The 26,565-nt window shown below is 43.8% G+C and overlaps 1 pseudogene; it reads left to right on the top strand.

Annotated features, from left to right (window-relative positions):
* The first annotated feature begins 7,193 nt into the window (after positions 1–7,193).
* On the top strand, positions 7,194–7,474 carry LOC144753887 (small ribosomal subunit protein eS27 pseudogene; annotated as a pseudogene).
* Positions 7,475–26,565: the final 19,091 nt, after the last annotated feature.

Below are 26,565 nucleotides of genomic sequence, written 5' to 3'. Positions count from 1 at the left end.
TCCATGGTAATGGTGGTGATGGCCATCTGTGGAATGTTAATTCTGGTTCTCCCTCTTCTAGTTGGTGCTTAAGCAGAGTATGTGTGAGCTGCATCAATTTTACTAGAGTACGGGCATTAGGGCCAAAAATGGTCACCTTAAACTGACTATGTTTGCAATAAAATCCTCATATTCAAAAGGTTTACAGCTGTCGTGTAGTTCCCACTAATATGTAGGACATGCGCGTTTGTTGGACAACATAAACTTTAGGCGAGGTGCCTAGACTGATTCCGGGCACCCCCACAGGATATATTGGCCTAGAGACCAGCTACCTCATAGTGCTACCATAAGCCCCCCTTTCCTTACCAGGGAGCGAATACTTTCTGGCAACCACTGAACAGGACAACCCTGACCCCTCAGGGATCGTGGAAACAGATCAGAACCTTTCGCTCAGCCACTTGTGCTCAGAGAAGTATACAGAATACACCGTGGGATGGTTTCAATATATTTATGGAACTAACGGTATTCTTGCATAGAATACATGTACTGCGATTATTAGTAGACATAAGCAGATGAAAGGGATTACAAGCACCAAAAGTATAAATATTAGATATAGTTCTACCATGGTGCTAAAACAGTGTATATATGCATGCAAATAAACAAGGTAGTAATCCGGCGTACTCCTACTATGCAAAATCCTACTCTAGGTTAGTGATGTTTTGGTTATGTAGATAGCCATGTCGCCGCATGGAGAAAGATAGAATGACATTTGTACATAGTGCGTAGAAGGGCCTTGTAATAGATGTTTGAGGCAATGTGATAATGTTGTGCGAAGCTAGATGTGTAAACAAAGTAGTTTCAGAGAAAAGAATACAACATAGTCTTGCACGCAAATATGTGCAAAAGGTCACAGCAGAAATTGTTATTGTGAACAATAGGACAATGTAAGAAATTAGCTGCTCTGCTACAAGGGCCTACCCTGGCACATAACACCCACTCCTCATACTAAGGATCGATATAAAAAAAACGATATAAAAAGCCAGCAGGCCATAAGGAAATAAAGGTAGAAAATGTTAAAAACTACTCTTAAAAATCATCTAAACGCAAGCTTCCCTTTAAAAACGTTCATAAAAAGCCTCAAAGTCAATATTCTATTCGAAACTCCAAGCACTCAGAAAGCCATGGTACCTAGAAAAATAAAGCAAAAATGCTGTTGGTTCAGTTTGTTTAAAAATAGGCCAAATGGTTCCCACCGCATGGAAAAAGCCAATTATTTATGTGTTCCGAGTGGTAGACGCAACATTGCTGTTGCCCACAACCGCAGACGACGTTCCCAGAGTAGCAGGTTTATGGAGCAAAGGTGATTGCATCCAGTTCCCACAGCAGCAGCTGTAAGCTTATCGTAAAGCTGGTGTCCATTTCACTATGAACTAAAGCATCCCAGGGTGGCTCAAAGAATGCATTAATCAGCAATGGAATACGCTGGGGACAACCATACCCATGAGCCTTTAAGAGTCCATTAGTTCTTCAATGTCAAGTGGGGCAACTAATTGTGATCCTAGGCACATATCCAATACACATTTGTGGCTGCACAGCAGGCAGTGGAATACAGGTTGTATGCAGTGGAGCCAAGTAGGCCTGAAGAACAAGAACCAGTGCTCAATTAGTTCTCGAAACCGAGGTGTGCCGAAGCAGTGTACCATGCACTCACGTTGATTTGATTTCTTGCTTTGCATAGCGCTTGAATGCCCGGAGGCGTCTTGGCACTGCTGCTGTCTGGGGGTGATGCTGAAGGGGACCAAGTTGGTATTGAAGAGAAAAACTAACTTTAAAACTTCCAGGTTTTTATTAATTTCCTGAAGGCCAGGAATTTAGAGCATCTCCTATGTCCAATGGTAGACAGTTCCAAAGTGTAGCTGCCTTCAGAAGAAAGCTCCTCCCACCCCATGTAGCCTATTTTGCTCTTGGAGGGGATAACAGCATTGCGTCTGAGGATCTGAGCTTTCTGCCTGGGAGTCCCAGGCAAGTTTTGCTCGAAAGTAGCTAGTACCGGAATTATGCAATTCTTTAAAGGTTATGCATAAGGTTTTAAACTCTATACATTTTGCTATTATCGAACCAATGCAATTTGACCCAGTGCTTGCGCCACCGGCTTATGTTTGGGAATTCCGGAAAGAAGTTGCGCTGCCGCATTTTGCAGTGTTTGAAGTTTTTGTAATGACTTTTTCAGGATGCCGATAAAGAGGGCATTTCCATAGTCCAACTTGGCCAGGACCATTGAAGTAACAGCTGTTTTTTGTACATCATTCAGGATGTATGGACAGATCTTTTTGATTAATTTTAGTATTTAAAAAACAGATAAAGAGTGTTTTTACTTGATGGTCAAAGTGGAGTTTATCATTGAAAATAACTCCCAAGTTCCTTCCTTTATGTAATGGAGTTGGTAATGGTCCTATATTCTGAGGCCACCAGATTGGCGACCAAAGGGATGTATTATTCCTGAACAATAGGACCTCTGTTATACCAGCATTAAATTTTAGGCAATTGGTTTTCATCCAATGATCTATCTGAAGCATGCAGAACTGAATGTATGACCCACTTCTTCCTAATCTTTGGAGATTGACACCACAATTTGGGTGTCATCGGCATATGATACTACTGAGAAACCTAGGAATTTTTATCAGTTTAATCAGGTGGGTGACATACAGGTTGAAGAGGGTGGGGCTCAATAAGGAGCCCTGAGTAACCCCGCATGGCAAGCTGAATTGTTTAGATGTTAAGTTGCCCACGGTTACATGGTTTGTTCTATCAGTTAGAAAATCATTTAGTAGAGTCAAAGCTACGTCTCTTATTCCCAACTCCCTCAGTTGGTTGGTCAGAATAGTGTAGTTGGCCGTATCAAAAGCTGCCAAGAGATCGACTAGGATCAGGACAGCCTGACCGCCGCATCCATGATCCACCTAAGCTCTTCTGAGGTGGTAAGCAAGGCTGTTTCTGTACTGTGAGCCTTTCTAAAACCGTATTGGGAAGGGACCAGTAGATTATTATCAATACAGGCCATCAAGTCGTTATTCAGGGCTTTTTCCAGTAGTTTGGCCGGAAAAGGGAGTCTCGAGATAGGTCTATAATTACTTGGTGCCTTGGGGTCAAGATTTATTTTTTTCAATAGAGGCAGGATAGATGCCGCCTTCCATTCGGAAGGTATATGTCCTATGCTGATCACTTTATTTAGGATTTTTGTGAGTTGTTCTTCAAAAACCTGAGGGGCCAGGTGTACAATTTTTTTGGGGTAAGGCTCTGACGGGACCTGGATTTGTAAGTCACAAGTTTCAGAACCTGTTCTTTGGTAAGAGATGCAAACTTATCTAAAATTGTTGTGGAGTTGTTCGTTGTGGGCACGGATACTTCGCTGTGATTTAATATGAAGGAGTCGAAGACCTCAGTGACTTTATTTTGAAAGAAACTAGCGAGGGTATCACAAAAGACTTTATCTGTTGTACCATCAGTTTTTGTAACTATTATTGATAATTTTGTTATCGTACTAAACAGTTCTTTAGCTGAGTTTTCTGCTAGGCGATTTCTTTCAGTGAAGTATTTGGCGTTTTCTTTTTGTATAAGGATCTTACATTCAGCAATAGCTCTTTTGTAAGTTTCTCTATCTGGAGGATCATAATTGACTCTCCATATTCGTTCTAGTTTCCTGCATACTTGTTTCTGAGCTCTCAGGCACTCAGAGTTTCAGGGTTCAGACAGGGTACTACAACAGTAGTACTTTTTCAGGGGCCAAAGTATTAATTGTCTTTTTTACCCAAGTTGTGTATCTTTGTGTGGCTGATTCAACATCATTATCTGCTCCATTTTTCTATGGGAAGTGTGCCTAACGGGGTCTTTTCAAGTTCCTCTGAATTTATTTTACCCCAAGTTCTGACTTTTTGAGTTCTGAGAGTGTTGCCAAGGCTGATTTTTGTGGTTGTGAAGGACTGATGGAGACAAATACAGCCTTATGTTCTGACAATACAAGAAGACTATTTGTTACTGCCAGATATGTATTGTTTGTGAAAATCCCATCCAATGTGTGACCTGCTGTGTGAGTAGGGCCCTCAATTTTCTGGTCCAGTCCCAAAGTCTCCATGAGCTCTAACAGTTGTATCATATCGTTGAACTGGGATGTCCATTGCAGAGAAGAAACATTAAAATCAGGATTCCTACCACAAGTAGCAGGACAAGGGGGACCCATCCAAAACACTTCCCAACATGGAGTGTATGAAAGATGGCATAACTCCAAAAATCGTCTGAAAGGTGCTAACCAGTCCAAAACTGATACAAAGGGAATAGTGCACTTTTTTTTAAGTGTATCAGACATATTAAAGATATGGTGAACCAGCTCCTCAGAATGCAGCAGGACGTTAGTGTGGAGTAGTGTCTGTAACTCAGACGAGGACCTTGGAACCTGGAACCTGGAGATCAAACGTCTCTTTGTCTGAAGTTAAGCCACATCTTTTTGAAAAAGCATGGCTTTCAGTTTGCTCAGAGAATCAATGCGTATGTTGGAAACATTTATCGAAGGCCATAGGGTTGCCTCCCTAACTGTGCAGGCACGTGGAAACAGTGCTAGTGTGCAACAAGTGACTTTGGAATTAACAGTTACCAGATATGCGATGCCCGGTTCCATTCCACAGCAACCTTGATCATTCAGCATCAAATCACTCCCATTCGAAGCAGCTTGAAAACCGGATGGATCGCGGCAGCTGGGGAACCCTTCATTTATAACAGGACAAGTTTCTTCCCCATGAAGAGAAATATCCTTGCAAACTAAGTGGCCGAATACGATGGCGGGCCGCCCGCCATCAACCCGAATGTTCCCACTGCCAAATTAGGATGGCGGTGGGAATGGGAATGGTACCGCGGTTGACAGAAAGACCGTCCGTCGTAGTCCCGCTAGGCAGTCCTTTTCCGCCCGCCTTGCAGGACACGGTACAATGGGGCAATGGCAACGGTGCCATGCAGGTACCACCGTGGGCATTACGATGCCTGTCTTTTTCGGCGGAGATCCTGCCGCAAAAAGACAGGCGGAGAATGCCTTAGGGGGCCTGTTGCGGGCCCTCGGAGGGGTAGGGGGGTGGGTGCTGCACGTGGGGGTAACTATGGTACCCCCCTGAATTTGCATGTACAAGGTGCCAGGCACCGCACTGTGCCGGTCACGTTGTACATTCAAATGCACAACATGTATTTTGACATCGTGGCGGGTGCTGCCGCCTGCCGCAATGTAAAAATACAGGATGCGCCAGCCAGTGTGGGGTGCGCATCCTAATTCATATAGCAGTCCGCCGCACCTATGGCCGGCAGTCCCTTTTGCAGCTGCGAAGTAATTGGCCCCTAGGTACCTGCCTAAGGCATCCTCACAGTCAGACCCACTAAGGAAAACTTCAGTGTCCCCATTCCTACATCTAAACCTGAATAGTAATTCCCAGCACTCATTTAAATAGCATTCCCCTAGTGCTTTGTTATGTTATGTGCATTTATTACGCACACAGCTGCTCCAGCGAAGAAGCGTCCTGGCGCCCGACAAGGTACCAACATAACACAATCTGCCTACCTGTTGGTATTGTTGACAATATTGGAATTGGAAAGTCGTGACTGGCAGGGTGATGTAACCATGGGTTATTCAGTCTGGTGTCTCAGACATGGTGAAAGGTAATTGGACTACTTTTTCAATGTTCTGTATGGTATATTTTGCATCTCTTTGTACCATTACGATCTGCCTTTCTGTTAGATCATTTGCAGAGTCCAGCTTAATATGGAAATGGACCTGAAGTTGTGATTCTCCATGTAAAATAGACATATGTTGCTGTCTTATGTCAACGGTAGAAGACACTATGTTGGCCAGTGAATACATTCTGGATGATAATGTGGTCATGCCGTTGTCAACGACCGCCAAATCCTCTAAGTTAATCTAGTTGATCTTGCGCAATCTTTCGGCAGCTTCCTGCTGAGGGAAGGCATGGCTTGGCAGTTCGGGCTGGACTGTTCCCATGAGGCACAGGGTCAGACTGATTTGCATATGGCCATGTCTGAACTTGGGTGGCAGAGTGGGCTAAAGAACGGTGATGGATTAAACCCAGATCTGTTGACTGGGTGTGAGTGTTTGATTGGTTCAGCTGCTCCGTCCATCACCACCCCCTTTTGTACCGCTTTGTTTGCCATAAGTTAGCAGGGTATGCTCAGACGTGAGTCCCTTGCTCACTTTGCCACTGGATTCAAGCAAGCCTGGCTGAAGACGGCTGAAATGCCAGAAACCGGTCCTAAGAAGCTTGTTTCCGGTCCAGGGAAGGCATGGCTTGGCATTTCGGGCTGGACTGTTACCATGAGGCACGGGTTCAGACTGATTTGCATATGGCCATGTCTGAACTGGGGTGGCAGAGTGGGCTAAAGAACGGTGATGGATTAAACCCAGATCTGTTGACTGGGTGTGAGTGTTTGATTGGTTCAGATGCGCCGTCCATCACCACCCCCTTTTTGTACCAAGAAATTTTCCACAGCACATTGTATATTCCTTACAAGAAGCGCTTTTGATGTGCATTCCGGGGACCTAAAAAATTCCCTGAGATCAATGTCATCAGAAAGAAGGGACAAGTGTTGCTGTACCTGAAAACATGTTGATGTTTTTATCTAATAAAGGCACAACGTCCCGAAAATATATGATGTCACCACCCCAGAATGTTCCGTTTGCACATATCGCTGATCTAGCCTATTGATCCTAAACCCTTAGGTGTTGCCCAGACATTTAGACTGACACCCATTTGTGTCCACAGGCCAAATCAACTATCCCTTCCAATTGGGATCTGATAAATTAAAAGAACCATTACGTATCAGTTTGATCGATGCTGCCAGTTCTCAAAGCGTGAGAATGCAGGAATACAAGCTGTTTTCAAATCCTTCATCTTGGCTATTCAAAGACAAGACGTTTGTTCAGGAAAATCATTTGATATGGTATGAGGCATGGTCTAAATAAAGCCTCAGTTCCCTGAACTTGCCAATCTGTTGTCCCTCAGACAGATGTTGTCTATCCAAAAGTCAAAACCCTGTACGGACAGTTGGGGAAAAAAATAGAAGCAGAGTACATCAGCAATTTTTTCTTTGCCGGCGTAGGTGCAAGCCCATCGTAATAAGAGGCGGGTCTGGCCCTTTCTGGCAGCAGCTGTCTCTGTGCAAACATGCCTCTCGCAAAAGATCTCTTGCATCCATCTCCCGAGAAGGAGAAGACAAAACATAAGAAGAAGCGTCTGGTTCAGAGTCCAAACTATTACTTCATAGATGTGAAGTGTCCAGGTTGCTACAAAATCACGACTGTATTTAGTTATGCACAAACGGTGGTCCTGTGTGTGGGCTGTACTACGGTTGTTTGTCAGCCCACAGGTGGTAAGGCAAGGATCACAGAAGGTTGCTCCTTCAGACGAAAACAGCACTAAGTGCCATCTGCATGCTGAGTGACGATGGGTAGTACTACCTGCACTATATGTGGCACAGAACGTCAGTTCAGGAGCAGAGCGTTGAGCCGTGGTGGACAAGTGCAAACAATATGGAAAAGGGACAATGAGATCTCAATGTTGGATTGAAATATTGGGCTCTCATACATTGTACCTGTAGCCTTATCCATCTGACTCAATAAATTTGAAAATAAAACTTGAAAAAACAAAACAAAAAAAGATCTGAGAGCCATAGATTTGAGCCATCCAGTTTGAAGGCAAATATGATCAAAATCCGGGTCATAACACAAAACAGTCATCCGGCAGTCCCTCAGTAGCAGAAATGGGAGGAATAGGTTCCAAGCAAAGTCCTCTATAATCTGCCCACCTCATCTATATATTAGGATGTTGCTGGGGGCACCCCCTCGCCTTGAATACAGGTATTTCCAGACCCATAGAGAAATCTAGGCCCCTCTTCCATGTTGTGACAGATGGCGGAGACACATCCTTCCACGCCCTGGCAATATCTTCTTTAGCTATTGTGAGGCCAAGAAACAACAAGTGACACTTGTATCTGTTGCCTCCCAATCCCTCAGTAATGTGAAGCATAGCCAAACATGGCAAAAGTAGGATGTCCCATCTTAGGACCTCTGAAAGGCACGTGGTCACCCCTCCAAATCCCCAGCAAGGTTGTACACTGCCATACTGTATGTATGAAAGTGCCCTCAGTGGCCCCACAATGCAGACAATGAGGGGAGGTGACAAGTCTGGCACGCCAAAGCCTATGTCTAGTAAAGTAGACCCGATGGAGGTATTTAAATAGAATAAGCTGCACGGGGACTTCACCCATCCACCCAATCATCCTCATCCAAAGGGTAGAGATCCAGCTGCCACATGTCTCGAGTTTTATTTAGTGTAGTAGGGCTTTTAGTCAGAAGTGTGCAATAGATTTTAGTTATTTTGTGATCTCCCAGATCCGCCATAAAGACTTTAGCTTCTACAGGGTTGAAATCAGGTATATCTGCTTGCTGTCCTAAATACGGGACAAGGCATGTCAGAATTGGAGATATCTGTAGAATTGCGAACGGGACATGGCATGTTCTGTCTGGAGTTCCTGAAAGGACTTTAACCCGTTAAGTGCTGCCGTCGGCCATTGAACGTTCGGAGCACTACCTGGCTGGTGGTGCGCACGTTCAACGGCCGACGCAGACACGCCCATTTTTTAAAACGGCCGCACTGCTGCGAAATTGCGGCAGCAGCCAACGTGTTAAATTCTGAACATGTATAACCACCCACAACGTGTCAATCCCAATAGTCTCCCAAACTCGAAACCCAGATAGCAGTGCCAACTGGCGCAGTAGGCCATTATGCCACAGAGGGGTTTCCTTTATCAATTTACACCACCATCCCATTGTGCGTAGTGCTCATTTCCAGGTCAGAAAAACCATCCTTGTCGCAAGTAGCAGTCCTCTAAGTGTCCGATCGGAATATAGGATCATATGTAGCGGCATGACATCCGTCAGCCAACGCCCGACTGCATACGCTGGATCCCTTCTATCTCCATACCATCAGTCATTGAGGATGAGGAAATGTGAAGCCGCATGGTAGGCCTAGATATCCGGAGTAGCCATGCTGCTGCAATATGTAGACTGGATGCAGGTCCTCAAGGCCACTTGTGCTGTACCCCTTCCCCAAAGGAACCGAGCAAAGATTGCATTTTGTTGCTGAAACCATGAGGGCCATATCGGGTATGGGTGGTTCTGAAGCTGATATAGAAGACTGGGCAATGTGACTATTTTAAATATGGCAGGTCTCAGGTCTGCCAAACAGGAACAGTGGTAGGTGTGACCACAAGCGCACCTGGTCCTCTGTCTCTATACATACTGGGGCCAGATTCCTGTCCCATGATGTGGACTGAGAAGCCGAGAGGAACACCCCCAATATTTGAAACCGTTGGGAACCACCGTCACCTCTCGCAACCCTGTGCCCAATTGTTCCCCTCCAAGCAGGGGCAATAGAAAGGATTTACCCCGATTCATGTAGAGGCCAGAGGTTTCGCCCAAAATCTGCATAATTCCACCACCCCCCCATCCCCCCTTTGCAGGCTACATGTCTTGGGGCAGAACAAAGTGAAGAGTCGACATGGCATACATCCCCGTGTGCCATGCCTACAACCCACTGCCCAGTCATAGATCTGTCACACCTCTAGCTAGGTGCACTATACCAGTGGTGTGGGTACAGGTGCATGAGTCCATTCTTAGACATTGTAAGTGCAGTGCTGCCATTAAGATTATATGGTGCTGGGGTTTGTCATTATGAACTCCACAGCACCATAAAGGCTACACTGAAAACTGGGAAGTTTGGTATCAAACTTCTTAGCACATTAAACCCACACTGATGCCAGTGTGGGATTTATTGAAAAATGCACTCAAAGGGCATCTTAGAGATGCCCCCTGAAAAACTACTAGCCTCTGGTGAGACCCCTGACTGGTATACCCCAGCCTGCCACCACCAGACATGTTTCTGGACCCCTGGGGGGGGGGGGGGGAGCCTTTGCTCCCTGAGCCCAGAAACAAAGCCTTTCCTGGATGGTCACACCTCCCCCAGACCGGAAGAGCCATCTCTGGCAGGGGAGTTTCAAAGGCCTTGCAGCCTTTGTAATGCGACCCCCAGCCTCTCCTGCTATCAAGAACAGGCCCCCTTCCTGTCTACCCTCCTTTTTGGCAGGAAGACAGGCGGGAAACATTAGTCAGCCCAGAAAGTCGGCCAACTTCTGCCAACCCCACCTCTCAGGTAGGGGATGCGAGGTGAAGCCCACTCTTCAATGCCCACCATCTTGCAGATGTCAGGCACTCCCCAATCAGGATTAGGGATTGTTCTTACCCCCCCACGTGAGGTGAGCACACCAAGGGTGTTGTCACTCTAAAATCAGTAGCCCATTGTCTACTGACCTTGAGACCCCTAAAACACCCCCTAAGGGGCAGCCCTGAACTAAGAACAGAGACAATAAACCAGAAAAAAAAAGAAGAAGGACCGAACAGCCCTGCCGAGCTAACAAGAGGACGCCCCCTGACTTGGCCCCAGCCCTACCAACCTGTCCCCACCTCAAACCTGCTCCAGCGAAATCCCGGTGTTTCCTGCAGCCAGCAACCTCGAGAAACCCAGAAGACATGCCTGCCTTCCATCCCAAACCCTCTGTCTCCCGTGCACACCGGATTTGTTCAACAACAGACTCCAGCTCCGCAAGGATCTGCGGTTCTGCCCCACTCTGCACCTGACGCCCATGGCCCGAGTTTGAGTGGCCCAACACCAAGAGGAGGTCTCCCTGGCGATCCTGACCCGAGATCCCTTGATCCCTGACCTGCCTCCAGCCGACGCCTACAGCCTCAAACCGCAAGGTACCCCCAACCGCAACCAGGAGCTGGTACGAAGATCTGACCCGAAAAGGCACCCCTACACCCAATGCTCCACGGCCTTGGGTGGCCCAACCGATGGTGCCTAACCAACCCCCAACATTCCAACTTACCTCTCCAAGTGGTGGTCGAACCCAGTAGACTTTCGTCCCCGAGCCTGCAGTGTGTTTGCAAACCGGAGACTCCCCATTGAAAGCTACCACAAATAGAGTTTAACGTGCTATCTACTTTACCTCTGGGCTTCACTGGACTTTGTGCACACTATACCTCACTTTGGCATAGTATATACAAAGCCAGCTTCCTACACCCGGCTTTAAGAAAACAACTATCTCTGCGTGTCTCCAGTCCGGTGGAAGGCAGCCATCATACACCGCGGCGTTAAGGGTCTCCAGATATGGCACCATATCCATTAATGCTTTTTATATCTCCTCAGCTGACAGTGGAGCACAAAGGGCCTCGCGTACAGAGTCCGAGAGAGTCCGCGGGGCAGGTCCGCGAGGAACCTATGAATAGTATTCGTGGGCGGGGTCTACCGGGGGGTATAGAGATCTGTAAAGTAATTGGAAAAGCATGCTGTAATTTGCGATGGGTCTGTGAGTATCTTCCTGTCTGGGCCACGTATACCTGGGAGGGTCGGTGGGCATAGTGTCTCTTGACACAGGCAATGGAGTAAGGTGCTGGACTTGTCACCCCATTGGGAGATCCTGCTAAGGGTAGCAAACCAATAGGGTCTAGCTTCATCAAACAACTCACTGGCATGTGTTTGCTGTGTTCTAAGCAGCTGTCTGCCCCAGCGTCTCTGTCTTCTTCTCTGCTTCTGCGCTTTAAGTCAATCAGCCGGGCGTCAGTCTGTAATAACTTCTCGCGACGCCGTCGACTGCACACAGTGCAAAATCCGATGTCCACACCTCCTGAGTGTAGGTTTCATAGCTTCCCATAAGATTGTAGGGGATTCGACCGTGCCTATGTTGTGTGAAAAGTAGTCGGTGATGAACGTATGGATATGTAGCTTATATTGGTCCTCCTGCAGCAACCATGGCGAGAGCCGCCTGCAGAACGGGGAGTGTTTAGGGAGGAGGCATAGGTGTAGCAATACTGACGAATGGTTGTCCACAGGCCATAGGGCAGGATTTCATTGGACCATAATCTGTGGGTGTGGGGTGCAGATATAAATATGTATCCTATTCGGGAGAAGGGCTCATGTACTCCAGTGAGGTATGTGTATTCGTGTTCTGTGGGGTGTAGTGTCCTCCAGGAGTCAACCCACCCCATCCCCTGAATCAAGGGCAGTAGTTTTGACTCTCGCGCCGCTATCGATCACCCCGCCCTGTGCCATCTATCTCCCACTGGGCATAATACATCATTCCAGTCACCTACTACAATCGTCAGGCCAAGTGGGAACTTAATCAAGAGTGTTGTTAAGCGCTCTACGAGATTCCAAGCTGGGGGAGGGGCGTATATACTGCCAAGAACGAGGGGCTCACCATATAGTGTTCCGCTGAATCTGCCCTGTGGGTCGGACCACGTCCTGCTATGGAGAAATGGAATGCTACAGTGGATGAGGATCACTACGCCGTGGGAACCCCTAGTGAACCCAGAATGAAAGGTTTGAACAAATCCAAATCTTGCCTGGCAAGGTGTCTTAGTGCCCAGTAGATGGATCCGACAAGCAGGGATCGAGAAAAAGGGGGTGGGGTAAAATAAAATGTGTTTCCATGTTAATTCCCATTGGAGCTTTAGACTCGACTGCAGCCCGAATCACTGGACGGAATTGCATCAAATTTTTCATAAAGGTAGCTTTTGGTTCGCAGATTACGCTGCTTGTTATTTGGTGTAAATCTGTTCAGTAGTTGTTGAGAAATATAAGGAAATTCAAATTAGTATAGCTGTGATCACGTCTCATTCGCGAATTATAATGAGCTCGTGCAGAGAACTGCAGAACTCTGATTGGCTACCAGCACTTCAACGAGGAAGTGTTGGCCGCCACCTAGGGACTCTATTTCAGCCTGTGAAAAAAGGAAAAGGAGGCAGGACCCTGATGCCCATGCCTTGGTCTTGGGGTCCCAACGGGACCCTGGCTGGGCATGGGCCCTTTCCAGCAGCTCCCTCCGTGCAGCAGCAATGCTGGCTCCTGCAGGAGGTGAGCCGTCTCGGACCTTGAGGCTGCCCCTCGCGGGCCACATCATACTTTTGACCCTTTTAATAATAAATGTTCGATAAAGAAATGTAACATGAACAGATTGACTATAATGTTTACATAAGAATCATCATTTCGAACCCTGGTCTTGTTCCACTCCCTTTGCTGTTGCTGCCCACCTTCTGGTTCTGCTACCTCGCTAGCAACCCAGAAGCCCTCGGTTCGAGCTTTCTGTCCCCCTCCTGGGTATTCTGACTACTTCGCTCAGTTTGGTTGCTGGCTGATTGGCCCTGTGTGAGTTGGTTTTTAAAGTTAAATGATTTCTATTAGCCTGTGTGAACTTCCAGCAATAACACTGCTCAATTAATTTCCACGCTCGCCATTGAATCTGAACTAGATACCCTCCTGCGAAATCTCAAATTCCATATAGATGACATTACCGACAGCAGCTCCACTGACCTCCTGGAAAGATTGGACAACATCGGACTCAAGCAACTAGGCACAGACCCCACGCACAAAGCAGGACATATGATGGGGAAATACTGGCACCCTCCCAGGAGCAAATGAATGAAACTCACCAGACATAGCAGCTTTGCTCAGAAACAGAGTGAAATTTATTTATTGGTACCAAAAGCACGCATCATTGCTAATTAGCAATGAAGAAGTCAGATCTGCCACCTTAGGGGCTCTCAGACTGCTTCTTCCCAGGGTTGACAGATTTCTAGGTGCAATATACCTAAAGTAATGCCATGTCAGCAGAACTAGAATAAGGCACCAAGCCAAATATGGCTGACATGGATGTGCAATGTCTGCACCATGCAAATTATAAGCAGCCAGATATGGGCAGACCAGAAAGGCTGGCTCAGCACTGTCTAAGCAACTTGCATAACCAGATTAAGAAATATCATTTAGTCAGGACAAGCAAGGTGACCTCTAAGAGGGTACAGAATAGCTTGTTGAAGTTTGTCCAGTCAAGGTCAGAAAGCAAGCCCTTTTGAGCTCCAGGCCTCATGTTAATGTGATCTATCTAAGCATGATCTCTTTTGAAATGCATACACATGAATTTATATGAATATTCATGTATATTTTGTAACAATCCCCCCTTTTGGATAGACCTATCCAACATTAGTGTAAAACCAAAATATATATATATATATATGTAAATCTGAACAAAACATTAGTTACATATCTTTGGATGGCATTACACAGTGTTTGCATAAAATGCATGTAGTGTCACATTGATACTTCTTGATGAGATCAATGTTATATCAGCAGGCTGTTGTGAAACCAGCAGTAAGTGTCCAACAAATATTTTTCTCTGTGCAATGCATAGTGCTACAGTGTCACTTTAGTTCCTGGGCACTTTCAGCAAGTGTCAGTAATTTAAAGCGGTCATCTGTTTCTCCTCCTGGACCGCAGTCGTCTTGTTCAGGGGCTGTTTCACGGAACTGCCCTGCGTTGTCCTCTTCAGTCTATTTTTCTGGAGGTGCAGACCATCATGTGTACTTCACTCAACAGTATCAGTAGATGTAGAGGTCGTGACACTTTATAATTGGACCTCATGGATTGTGGAAATGGTGTGGTCTGTCTTCTTCTTGACTGCTGTGTTGCTCAGGTCCTCTGGTGACAGATGGTCATCGCTTTCTGGTACCGGCCTCTCCGGCGTTGGGGCGCTGCCTCGCATCTTCTCCCCTCAATCCATTCATTTATGGCGTTGGTTCACAGTCTGTGTTCCAGTCCACTTAGAACTAAAAGAAACCGATTTTATTTTTTTCGCAATGACCATGTATCCATAATCACTTTATAAGTCTTTGCCACATTGCAGGCAGAATTAAAGTCAGAGCATCAGGCCATTTCAGGCCTGATCCATCAGTTGCTTTTACTAATAATTTTTTTTTTTTTGGAGTTCATTTACTCCTCCTGGCCTCAAGTTAGAGGGTGGTATGGGTATGCATGTTATACATTATTCTCAAAAAGAACCTCTTTAGCATAAATGAAGTCACTAAGTGAACTCCTTTTATCGCTATTTATGCTCGGTTGGGTCCTAACCTTGGAGAGATGGCTTTACTGAAGTACTGCGCCCCACTTTCTGCACCAATAAGGCGCCCTGCTTCCGTTATGAATCTGTGATACTTCCACAGCGAGTCACAAATAAGAACTGCAAAGCATAATGTGAGTCAGTGTAAATGTTAACAGTTTTACCCTTGACTAGTATTCATGCTTTTGTCACAGCATACAGCTCATCTTAATGGGTAGATGTTCCAAGTTCAGAGCTGCACTTCAGCTACTGCTATAGCATACCCTGCTCTGTAATCAGTGTCTATCAGTCTGCTGGAGGAACCATCAGTGTACCACTCATGGTCTGTCTTTACTAATAGTGTCTTATCTTGGCGTGGTGCAGTTTTCTACAATCTCAACACCAACTTACTTAGCGGTCTTATCTGTTTCTAAGAGAATGGATCTCATCAGAATAACCTATTACAGGTAATACTTTTGCCAAATTAACAGGTGGGCATCATATTATGACAATTAGACAATGCCATTATAAACTGTGTGCCTGCTAGCAGAAAAAAAGTTGTGTCGATCCAGACAGCAACAACTGCACCAAATATGGCACCTATACAATACAGGTATAGTCCAACACAAAGAGAGCCATCCTCTCCACCATCACAGCTGCGGACCCCTAATCACTGCAGAAAGCAAAGTCACATAGTTGTGTCCCCCATGCTTTTTTCCAGCTGTGTCAGCACACCATTGGCAGCACCACTTCATTTGCAATGTTATTTTGCTCTGAAACAGAGATGTAAAGGCAGTTTGTAGTCCGGATCCCCAGGAAGGACATCATTCCTTTCTTGGTGGGCAGGAGCTGAATGCCCTGAAACAATTTCATTCTGTCAGGTGATATGCGGCGTGTACCTTGGAATATCACAAAACCCAGGTAAGTCAACTCTTTTTGGCAGCACTGGCATTTTGACAATGAGGCTTCTCTTCTGGAGGTAGTTCAGCAGAGCTACAGTGTATTTTCACAAGCTTTCACAGGCCTCAAGTGATGGAGATGTCACAAGAAGGTTATCAAAATAGGCGGTCCAAGTCTCGCTTTACTGCCTGCGTATTGACATTGGGACTCGCAGTGAACGAAGTGAACTGGGTATCCCAGCATGACGGCAAAGAGGCTTTCACTCTGTAGAAGGACTTTAAAGCTAAAACCCACTGGGGAGAGAAACATATTCTGCCTCTACAGGTATAAAAAATATATATCAGTGGTGTCAGGCACGACAGGTTCTAAGGGAACCGCAAGTTCATAAGGTAATCACTTTATGGGGACAGCATGTTTTCACCGCTCTCTCTATTTTAAAAATGTTATTTATTTTAAATATCACTTTATGGTGAGGGCCTTTTTCCAAAAACTCAATTCCCTAGATCTATAACCTTATTGCTAGTTATGTGTACATCTATCCATTTCCTTTTCATATAGAGAATCCTTACTGAAGCTGCAAGCAGCAAGTGCCCTGTTCTAACCTATCGTTAGGTATTTGTGAGTAAATTCCATAAAAAAAACAAATATATATATATATATATATATATATATATATATATATATATATATATATATATATATATATACTGTTGCAAACTTATATTTATTTATATTAAAGTTGTGAAATGTATCCCTTTATCTCCCATGTTAGTGGAAACATCTTCCACTTTAGTGGAAACATGAGATTCTCCTTGGGCATGTCTGATATCTTCATCCTGAAACACTGTGCAACAATAAAGCTGATACCATACTCTTATCTACTCTACGCTGCACCCCTTGATAATGTTATTCAGTGGAATAAACCCACCTTGCATATCTCCTACAAAGGTATTATTTCTCAAGAAAACAGTGATATCCTAAACAGATCTGTGGTGTCTAATCTAGTTCCAGGAAGGCTTAATCAGGGCCATAATTTAATTGAAACAACTATGTAAAATCTTCATTCATTAAATGTAGTTAAATTACTAATGCGGCTATCCTGAATATTATTAACATGAATTGAGCTTTAATTTAACCTTAATTTTCCTAGGCACATGATAGCCTCAGACATCAGAGCCGAGTTTATTTTACCATTCTCATAAATGAGCAATTAAAAAAAAAATGCTATGATCTTATTTGTAAATTACCTGTAGTGCTTAATCCTATAATGTTAGAATCAGGAAATGTAATTAACACAAAGGGATTTAAGTTGTTTAAACTACTCTTCGACATTAGAAGCAGGTATTATATCTATGTTTTTCCTATTTAGAACAAGTTGCACTGGAGTTTGCATTTGCTTAGCACTTCTGCAGACACTTCTAAAAATTATTTCTCTTAATAAAAGCACCTACATTGTACGCTTAGGACCATGCTCTAATGTTATAGGTGCAAAAACAACAGTTGATGGACAGAATGCAGAACAATGTCATACATTCACCCCAGTACGATGGATTTAGGCCCAGATCTCCTTACTGGGGTGAATGCAAGACATTGTTCTACATTCTGTCCATCAACTGTTGTTTTTGCACTTGTCACCACGAGTGGGACGGGTATGCTCAGACGGGAGTCCAGTGCTCCCCACGCCACTGGAGTCAAGCTATCCTGGCTGAAGACGGCTGATAGCCAGAAACCGGTCCTAGGATGCTTGATTCCGTTCAAGGGAAGACATGGCTTGGCAGTTCGGGCTGGATTGTTCCCATGAGGCACTGGGTCAAGGCTGATTTGCATATGGCCATGTCTGAACTGGGGTGGTGATGTGAGCAAAAAAACTATGGATTTAGGCCCAGATCTCTGTACTGGGGTGAATGTAAGTCATTGTTCTGCATTCTGTCCATCAACTGTTGTTTTTGCTTAGGTTATAGGAGCAGCAGGAAAATCTAAAACTGCTAATTTTACAGGTATTCTAGTGGGTACATTCTCTCCAGCAGAACATGTTGCGACAAACTCCTATAAAACAATATTTTCTTCAAGAAGGTTTGCTAAGGATCACATGGGCGTCTTTCCTACATTCTACTTTTCACAATCCAAACTACGCAACATCAGCTCTAATAAGCACGGTCAGTTTATTTACACAGACTAGCTAATAAAAACTAGCAATGCCCTTGCAAAACTATGTAGCATGAGAATAACCTACAATAATGGTGTTATCACCTGAGAATTTTAGAACAAAACTACCCACATCTAGTTCCCCAAAAAGGTCAAATAAGGGAACAGCAATGGAGACTACTCATCCTTTCATAAAAACATCAGACAGGATGGGCAGTAACATAGTGTGTGTATATATATATATATATATATATATATATATATATATATATATATATTTTATTAATGCTAACAATTTTTAAAACAGTATTACTGAATAGCCAATTAAATGTCTCATGGCTATTTCATGGACAGTTTAGACAGGCTCAAAAGAGATTGAGAAAAAGAGTGAGAAAATATAAATTTGCCTTCCCTTAATTTGTAGAGGAGATAACATCCTTCCCCCATTTTGACAATAGGAAAACCTGAAACAGGTTTCCCTTTTGTCAACACTATCAACCCCTATTTGTACCAACTGGGCATAAACAAAGTTATAGGAGGTAAATAGCACATTTGAGCGAGCTAAAAAACCATGAATACCCAACCACCAATTCCTTTAGCAAACGTACAAGTGTAACATGACGGCGCATGAATTCAAACTAAATCTCATTGCCTCAGCCCGTAAGCGCCAAACTAAAAGCATTAGTGCTGTATATATGGCAAAGCTCCCATATACAATTTTATTGCTGTATATTCATATGAGTGCATAAGAACTTGCTTTTGCCAACAAATAAAATAAGCACAACTGCTCCTTCTTTCCCTGCACTGCCATCTTGCCTTTCAAAAAGTTTCAGAGGTCAAAATGTCAAAGGCAAACCTTGATGTGAGCCATGGTAGGCTTCTAAATGTAGAACTCGGCCTTTAACTCATTAGCAGCTGTTCCATTTTGTGTGCAAGGGTTTCCATGCGGTTCTCCCAGTTCAAAGTTTCCCTGGAGACAGAGAGCTGGAAAGCAGACCTATTCCCTTGTTTGCCAGTTTTAGAAGTATGAGAATAACTTCTTTTTATTTGTGTGCAGTGTGCTTCCTAGCACCTAAAGAACTAGCATAATGCGCCCGGAACTATTGTGCATTAAGGCGTGCAATGTAATTCAGGTCTCTAGAGATACTCTTTGCATTACTTTTGAAAGCCTTTGTATTTGACACTGCAGCCATTACGCCATACTACATTTAAGTTTGTTACTATGAGACCGTAATATTGATATTGTTAGATAAACTCATATTCACACTTTTTATGTGGTGCAGCAGCATATTTTAACCAGTTGGGGATAAATCTTAATGCGCACATTAAAATCTGGATATATACTTTACACAGAATAATTTTCAACAGTGCTAAATATTCCAAACCAGTCCAAGTCTATTGTTAGCAGTTTTTATTTTACAGCAGCTCATCCTCTGAGCAGCCACCAATTACTCATATAATGTGAATGCCTTTTAATATTTAATATCATGTATCAAAGGATAGTCAAATCTACTCCACATCAATGTCTATTTTTAATATTGGTTATGTCCTAGTTTTGTAGAAACACACAAATTTGGTTTTCTCCATGAGGCCTACTTTTTTCTATTTATTGCCTTTTTCTAGGAAAAGTCAGTTTTAACATTTATCATGTAACAATTGGTATTAAAGACCCACTGAGCTAACCAGGTCTGTCTCTACCAAACCACTCACCCGCACTCCTACAAATCTATTCCAGCCTCTGACACGTCCTGGATCAACAGCTGCTGCCAAAAGCCTCTGATTCTACTGACGGTGGTTCCAGTGAGGCTATATATAATGCTCCTAGTAACATGATGATGTATGCTAGTATTTCCCAAAAATATTCATAATGGAAAATCAGTTTAACCAGTTTAAATACATTTATAGAAAGCAAAAATAAACAAGCATTGCCAAAGCCAGTAGGTCTGAAATTGGAGGTCAGTCTTTTGTTTTGTTTTTCTTCTTCAATGCATGCCTTTTTCTAGGCATGGTTTTTGTAAAACCATATCAGTGTTGGAGCTGCTGGGCCCTCACCATTCTAACAAGCATTGGCAAAGGCCAGAATCGTTTTTTTTTGGTCTCAAAAAGTACACATTGCCACAGGAGTTCTGGGCACTGTAAACAACTTCTTTGTGTTTCAATATGCTCATTGTGAAAGAGCAGAATACTGTCACTCACAGTGATGCCAGCTGTTAGAGAGAGAGAGAGAGAGACAGGCATAATTTTAATATACACAAATGGTCATGGCTAACGCCAAACCTAATTAGAAGGCCACTTATTAAAGAAAGTCTCAAAAGTGCATGCATGGTATATATCCTGGCATATATACTGTTTCCTTGAGTTCACAAGAATTTACCAAGAAATAGTACTTCTAGAAAATTTTGTGAACTGTATTTTTCCATGAGCAAATTTGCATGTGGAGATTTGCTCATGTGAAATTCTGAATGTTTCCAAGTTCACTTTTACTCCAACCACTTTTTTTCTAACCCTGGAAGAAGTTTTACGTCTGCCACTGTCAAGAGTAAATTTCCAACCTTTCTCATTATGAGAATATTTGAAAATTGGTGAAAACCCTTAAACAAGCAAGTCAGAGGTTTTCACAGACTCAAAAGGGCATTCCAACCCTGGAACTATTGCTTACCACTAACTTCAGCCCTACTATGGAGATCTGCAGAAACGTTTCAACATAAGGGAATTGCTAATATTCAAACCCTACTATGGTATGAGCCCTGGCATAATCAGAGATGCTATAACAAAACTTTTATATAATGAGATTGCTGCCATAATTTGTTGCAGCATTGCATGGCACAAAAGGGACAAGTGGAATACAGGACAATGTATGCAAAACCAGTCTCCTTTTATATGCTATACTTTGTAACTGCTTCACTGTCCATAGTATAGTACAGCCACTTAACATTTTTCTATAATTCATATTCTTACCTTCATTTGAATTTCTCTCTCCTGATGGGTTTTTTAAACTGCTTTCTATTGAGCTTACCATAATTATCATCTGAGATCCTGTCTTGTGAAATTTAGATTTTTTAATCACAATGTGCGCTTACACCCTGAAAGATTAATTCAAAAGGTCTCCTGCAAGGGAAAAGCTGTTAGGTGAGGGATAGAATAGGTTAAAAAAAAAAGGAAAATGTACACTTATGGACCAGCCAGAGACATCATATATAAACCCCATTTACTTCTCTCATGCACTAATGCGCTTCATTTTTTTATATAAATCAAGGAAACAGAGGTTCAGTACTGAAGATCAATACCCTATTCAAATGCAGTGATCCATCCATGACATAATTAAGCATATTTCAAAATTATTCCCTGTGTTCCGGTGCAACCAGCAAATCAGAAGCTCCACTCAATATATTCTGGGAGGGTTTCTTTTTGTGGGTACAATCAATACCCCCTACTAGCATAGGGTCTCCTGAAAATGGATTTTATAAAACCCCGAAAGGGTCTAGCCATTTGTCAATATTTATTGACATAAAGTAACTTAGTTACTTATCAGTCACCTGCTTCACTACTTCTTATATGTGTAGGTACACATACATTATTCCCTAACCCAGGCTCTCCTGCAGTGTATGCCACATATCAATTAGTGTATTGATACAGAGAATATTTTTAAAAACATTCTCTACAGTCCCCTGTCTATTTTAAATGCCAGTCAATGCCCCTTTTATTAATACATTTCAAAGACTGAAAAGGCACTTGAAGCAAGGCAAGTTAGTTATTTAGCTTACATCTCACTTACCAACTGGTGACATCACAGTCCTCCAATATGTCCCACTTTCTGACACCATTTTGATGGGGAAATACTGCACCCTCCCAGGAGCAAATGAATTAAACTCACCAGACATAGCAGGTTTGCTCAGAAACAGAGTGAAATGTATTTATTGGTACCAAAAGCATGCATCATTGCTAATTAGCAAGGAAGAAGTCAGATCTGTCATCGTAGGGGCTCTCAGACCGCTTCTTCCCAGAGTGACAGATTTCTAGGTGCTATATACCTAAAGTAATGCCATGTCAGCAGAACTAGAATAAGGCACCAAGCCAAATATGGCTGACATGGATGTGCAATGTCTGCACCATGCAAATTATAAGCAGCCAGATATGGGCAGACCAGAAAGGCTGGCTCAGCACTGTGTAAGCAACGTGCATAACCAGATTAAGAAATATCATGTAGTCAGGACAAGCAATGTGACCTCTAAGCGGGTACAGAATAGTTGTTGAAGCTTGTCCATTCAAGGTCAGATTGGAAGCCCTTTTGAGCTCCAGGCCTCATGTTAATGGGATCTATCTAAGCATGATATCTTTTGAAGTGCATACACATGAATTTATATGGATATTCATATATATTTTGTAACAACATACGCTGGACACGATCTTCATGTCCAGCAACAGAATCAGATCCAGCCATGCCTCGGAACTCACCTGGTCAGACCACTCCATTGTATACTTCACCATTGCCGGACGCACCCCCTCATCCCCAAAGAACACAATGCCCCCTTTCACAGCTGGTCCAAGGTCACCCAGCAGAAATGGACTGATGCCCTCAGCACCACACAGCCCAAAGACAATACCAACCTGAACCAGGCTGTTCACAGCTTCAAAAACTGGATCACCAATGCCACAGACCAAGTTGCCCCCACCAAACCAGCCAAAACACACAGACCCTCCAAACAAACCAGCTGGTACACCTTGGAACTACTAACATCAAAACGCAGATGCAATCGACACCAGCTCCAACTGAGCCAAGGAACTCTTCACCTTTGTTAGGGAATTCTCCTGCCTATCAGCCACTGACAAAGCCATCCCAGCAATACATGAACTCTGTGACGCCCTGGCCAATCATTTCCACAATAAGATAGCAGCCATCTACAAAAGCTTTGACCCATCGGCCAGCAGACAACTACCACTGCGGAACACCAGATCACCTGCCTACAAGAACCACTACCTGCGCTTTCACCAGCCAAAGAGGAACCTCCACTCTGCACACCTTGCCCTCGCAGAGATACCACACATATCACGGAGCCACACAGGAGGACGCTCCTTCTTCCACCTTGCCGCCAAAGCCTGGAACAACGGCCTCTCCACCTCTGCATTGCACCATTGCTGACAGCCTTCAGGAAGGGACTTAAGAGCAGGCTGTTAAAATGAGACCAGCAGTAAGTGCCTGAATACCCTCTGGAGTGACAAGGCACACTCTACAAATAAGCATTTGATTGATTGATTTAAGCCCTTAGGAAACAAAAGGTGCATGCAAGACCTAAAGGAAACATCTACTCAAAATCCATAGTGCCACTCACACATCCACTCCCAGACCCAGACAGCAACTCACACAGCCACTCACAGACCCATAGCACCACTCACACACCCACTCCCAGACACACATAGGTACTCACAAACCCACACAGCCACTCATAAATCTGCTCACAGACCCATAGGGCCACTCACAAAACTAGTCACAGATCCACACAGGCACTCACACACCCACTCACAGACCAACACAGGCACTCGTACTCCCACTCACAGCCCCATTGCACCAGTCACACCCACTCACATACCCACACAGCCACTCACACACACACTCCCAGATCCATAGTGCCCGTCACCGACCTATACAACCCCTCACACACCCATTCTCAAAGTTTACAGGTTACAGTTAGGAAAAAAACATTTGAAACTGAGAAATTCCCTGAAAAAAACAAAGGTTACAGGGATGTTGTAGGTAGGAAAAAGAATTTTAAACACCTTAGAAATTAAATGAAAAAAGTTAGGGTCAAATTTCATTCATATACAAACATAGAAATTCAGCAATTATAGTTACCTGAGCTAACTATAACATACATGCCCACAATGCACTTCTTATGACCTCACATATTACATCACTCATGACATCGTTAGTGACATCACTGATGACATCTCAATTGACATCACTGATGACATTGTCCACAGAACCACTCACACCCCATACAACTTCTCATACACTCACTTTGACACAACCACTCACGTAGCCATCCACAGGCCCATAGAAGTACTCACAAACCTACTCACTGATCCATAGAGCCACTCACACATCCACTTACTCATACAGCCACTCATACAACCACTAACCCACCATGCAGCCACTCATGCACCTGCTCCCTCCCAATACAGCCACTCGTACGTCCAGTCATACAGACACAAACACACCCACTCATACACCCATACAGCCACTCACATACTGAGTCACCCATACAGCTATGCACACAGATACTCTCTTACCCATACAGTTACTCATATACTCACTCACTTGCTCATACAGATACTAACATGTATACTCACTCACCTATAGTCATTTACACAAGCACACACAGAACCATACAGCCACTCTCACATTCACTTAACCAGTCACTCACACACCACCCACTCACCCATACACCACTTATGCACTCACTCACCCGTACAGCCACTCTCACACCCCATCGCTCACTTATACAGTCTCTCACAGTTACTCACTCCACTGACACACCCATTCACTCACCCACACAGCCACACAGTCAGTCACTCATAGAGCCACTCACACACCAATACAACCACTCACTCACCCATTCAACCGCTCACACATCCATAGAGCCTCTCAGACACCTACTCACACATGGATTCACAGTCACACATAATGTGTTACAAATAGTATTACTCATTAGTAGTACACAAAGTATACTTATTTGACTTTTGTATTATCTTATTAAATATCTTTAACACTCAGAAACGTTTTGAAAACACTCAATGGATCTCATCAATGATGTCATTTGAGATGTCACTGACCATGTTATGAGTGATGTTATGTGTGAGGTCATAAGCAGTGCATTGTGGGGACGTAAGTTATATTTAGCTTAGGTAACGATAACTGCTGAATTTCTATGGTTTTGTACAAGTGAAATCTGACTAAGTATAACAACCCTATAACCTTTGTTTTCTTAGTGAATTTCTAAGGGTTGTTTTTAATTCTATTTCCTAAATATAACCTCCCTGTAACCTTTGTTTTTTCAGTGAAAAGATGTGTGTGTGTGTATATATATATACATACACACACACATGCATATAAAAGCTACTGGCAATAGTTATAGTTAGGACCAAAGTTTCCATAGAAGACGTATTTTTTGTTTTGCCAATAACTTTGGTGCCACTTCATGAAATTAAAAAAAAAAAAAAAACATTTTGGTTCCGTTGCTGTGTTGAAAGTTTTGGGATGATCCGTCAATCGGGGGCTGAGAATGCGATTTTCCCATGTTATGTCAATGGGGATTTTTTTTTTTTTTTAACACAACTACAGCCCAAACCGGTGAACGGAATTACACCAGATTTGGCAGAAAGGTTGATGTTGGTCCACAAAGTGTGCTTTTTGTGATTTGGTGTAAATCCGTTCAGTAGTTTCAGAGATATTTAAGTTTAAAAAATATAGATATCTGCAGACGCAAGTCCTTGCAGTGGACCTGCGGATCCTACTGAAATTTGATTGGCTGCCAACTCTTCAACAAGGAAGTGTTGGCAGCCATCTTGGGACTCGGCTTAAGGCGGAGTCTAACAAATAAGGTTTAAAAAAAAAAAAAGAGAAAATACCCTGACCCCCCCAGATATGGTGGGGAAGGGGGTCCCACAGGGACCCCCGCTTGGGGATATAACCATTTTTTTAATTCAATGTTGCTGCAAATTTGCAGATGGACCTGCTGCAAAATTGTCAAAAAAATCCTGGGGGCAGTGTTTTTTTATTATGCGGGGGCTGCCCATGTGGCAGCCCCGGGGACCATCACCTCCCCAGGGCAATCAAATATAGAAATGCAGAGGGGGCCCACGTGTCCCCCAGCTTCCCCGGGGATCACCACCTCCCCAGGGTAATTAACCTATAGATGTGCGGGGGCCGCGTGACCCCCCACAACCCTGGGGACCGCCCCCTCCCCGGGACAATTGACTTCTAGAAATACGGGGGCCCAGTGATGTCATTTGAGATGTCATGAGTGATATCACGGACCATGTCATGAGTGATGTAATATGCGAGGTCACAAGCAGTACATTGTGGGGGCGTACGTTATAGTTACCACAGCTAACTAGAACTGCTGAATTTCTTGGGTTTTGTATGAGTCAAAGGTCAGCCTAACTATATTGTCCTTGAAACCTTACTATTTTTAGGTGAATTTCCAAGGTTTTTTTAAATTCCCTAACTATAACATCCCTGTAACCTTTGATTTTTTCAGAGAGAGAGAGAGAGAGTAAGACATAATACCCACAGTAGCCAATTAAGTATATATTCTCTTCCTCAACATTGTGGATGGACTGTACCCGGCATGATAAAACCCTGGTATAGATCTGGGGCTATGGAGTTTCACTCTCAGTTGCCTCTCCCCAAACAGGAATTTAGAATGCTATATAATCTTACCTCAAGCTACAGGACAGGGAGGGAGCCAGGAGTAAGCACAAGGTATTTGTCAGAGACCCTCATTACGA

Source organism: Lissotriton helveticus, chromosome 5_1 (genome assembly GCF_964261635.1).
Source record: "Lissotriton helveticus chromosome 5_1, aLisHel1.1, whole genome shotgun sequence".
NCBI lineage: Eukaryota > Metazoa > Chordata > Amphibia > Caudata > Salamandridae > Lissotriton > Lissotriton helveticus.
This window is presented reverse-complemented; position numbering and strand designations above follow the sequence as displayed.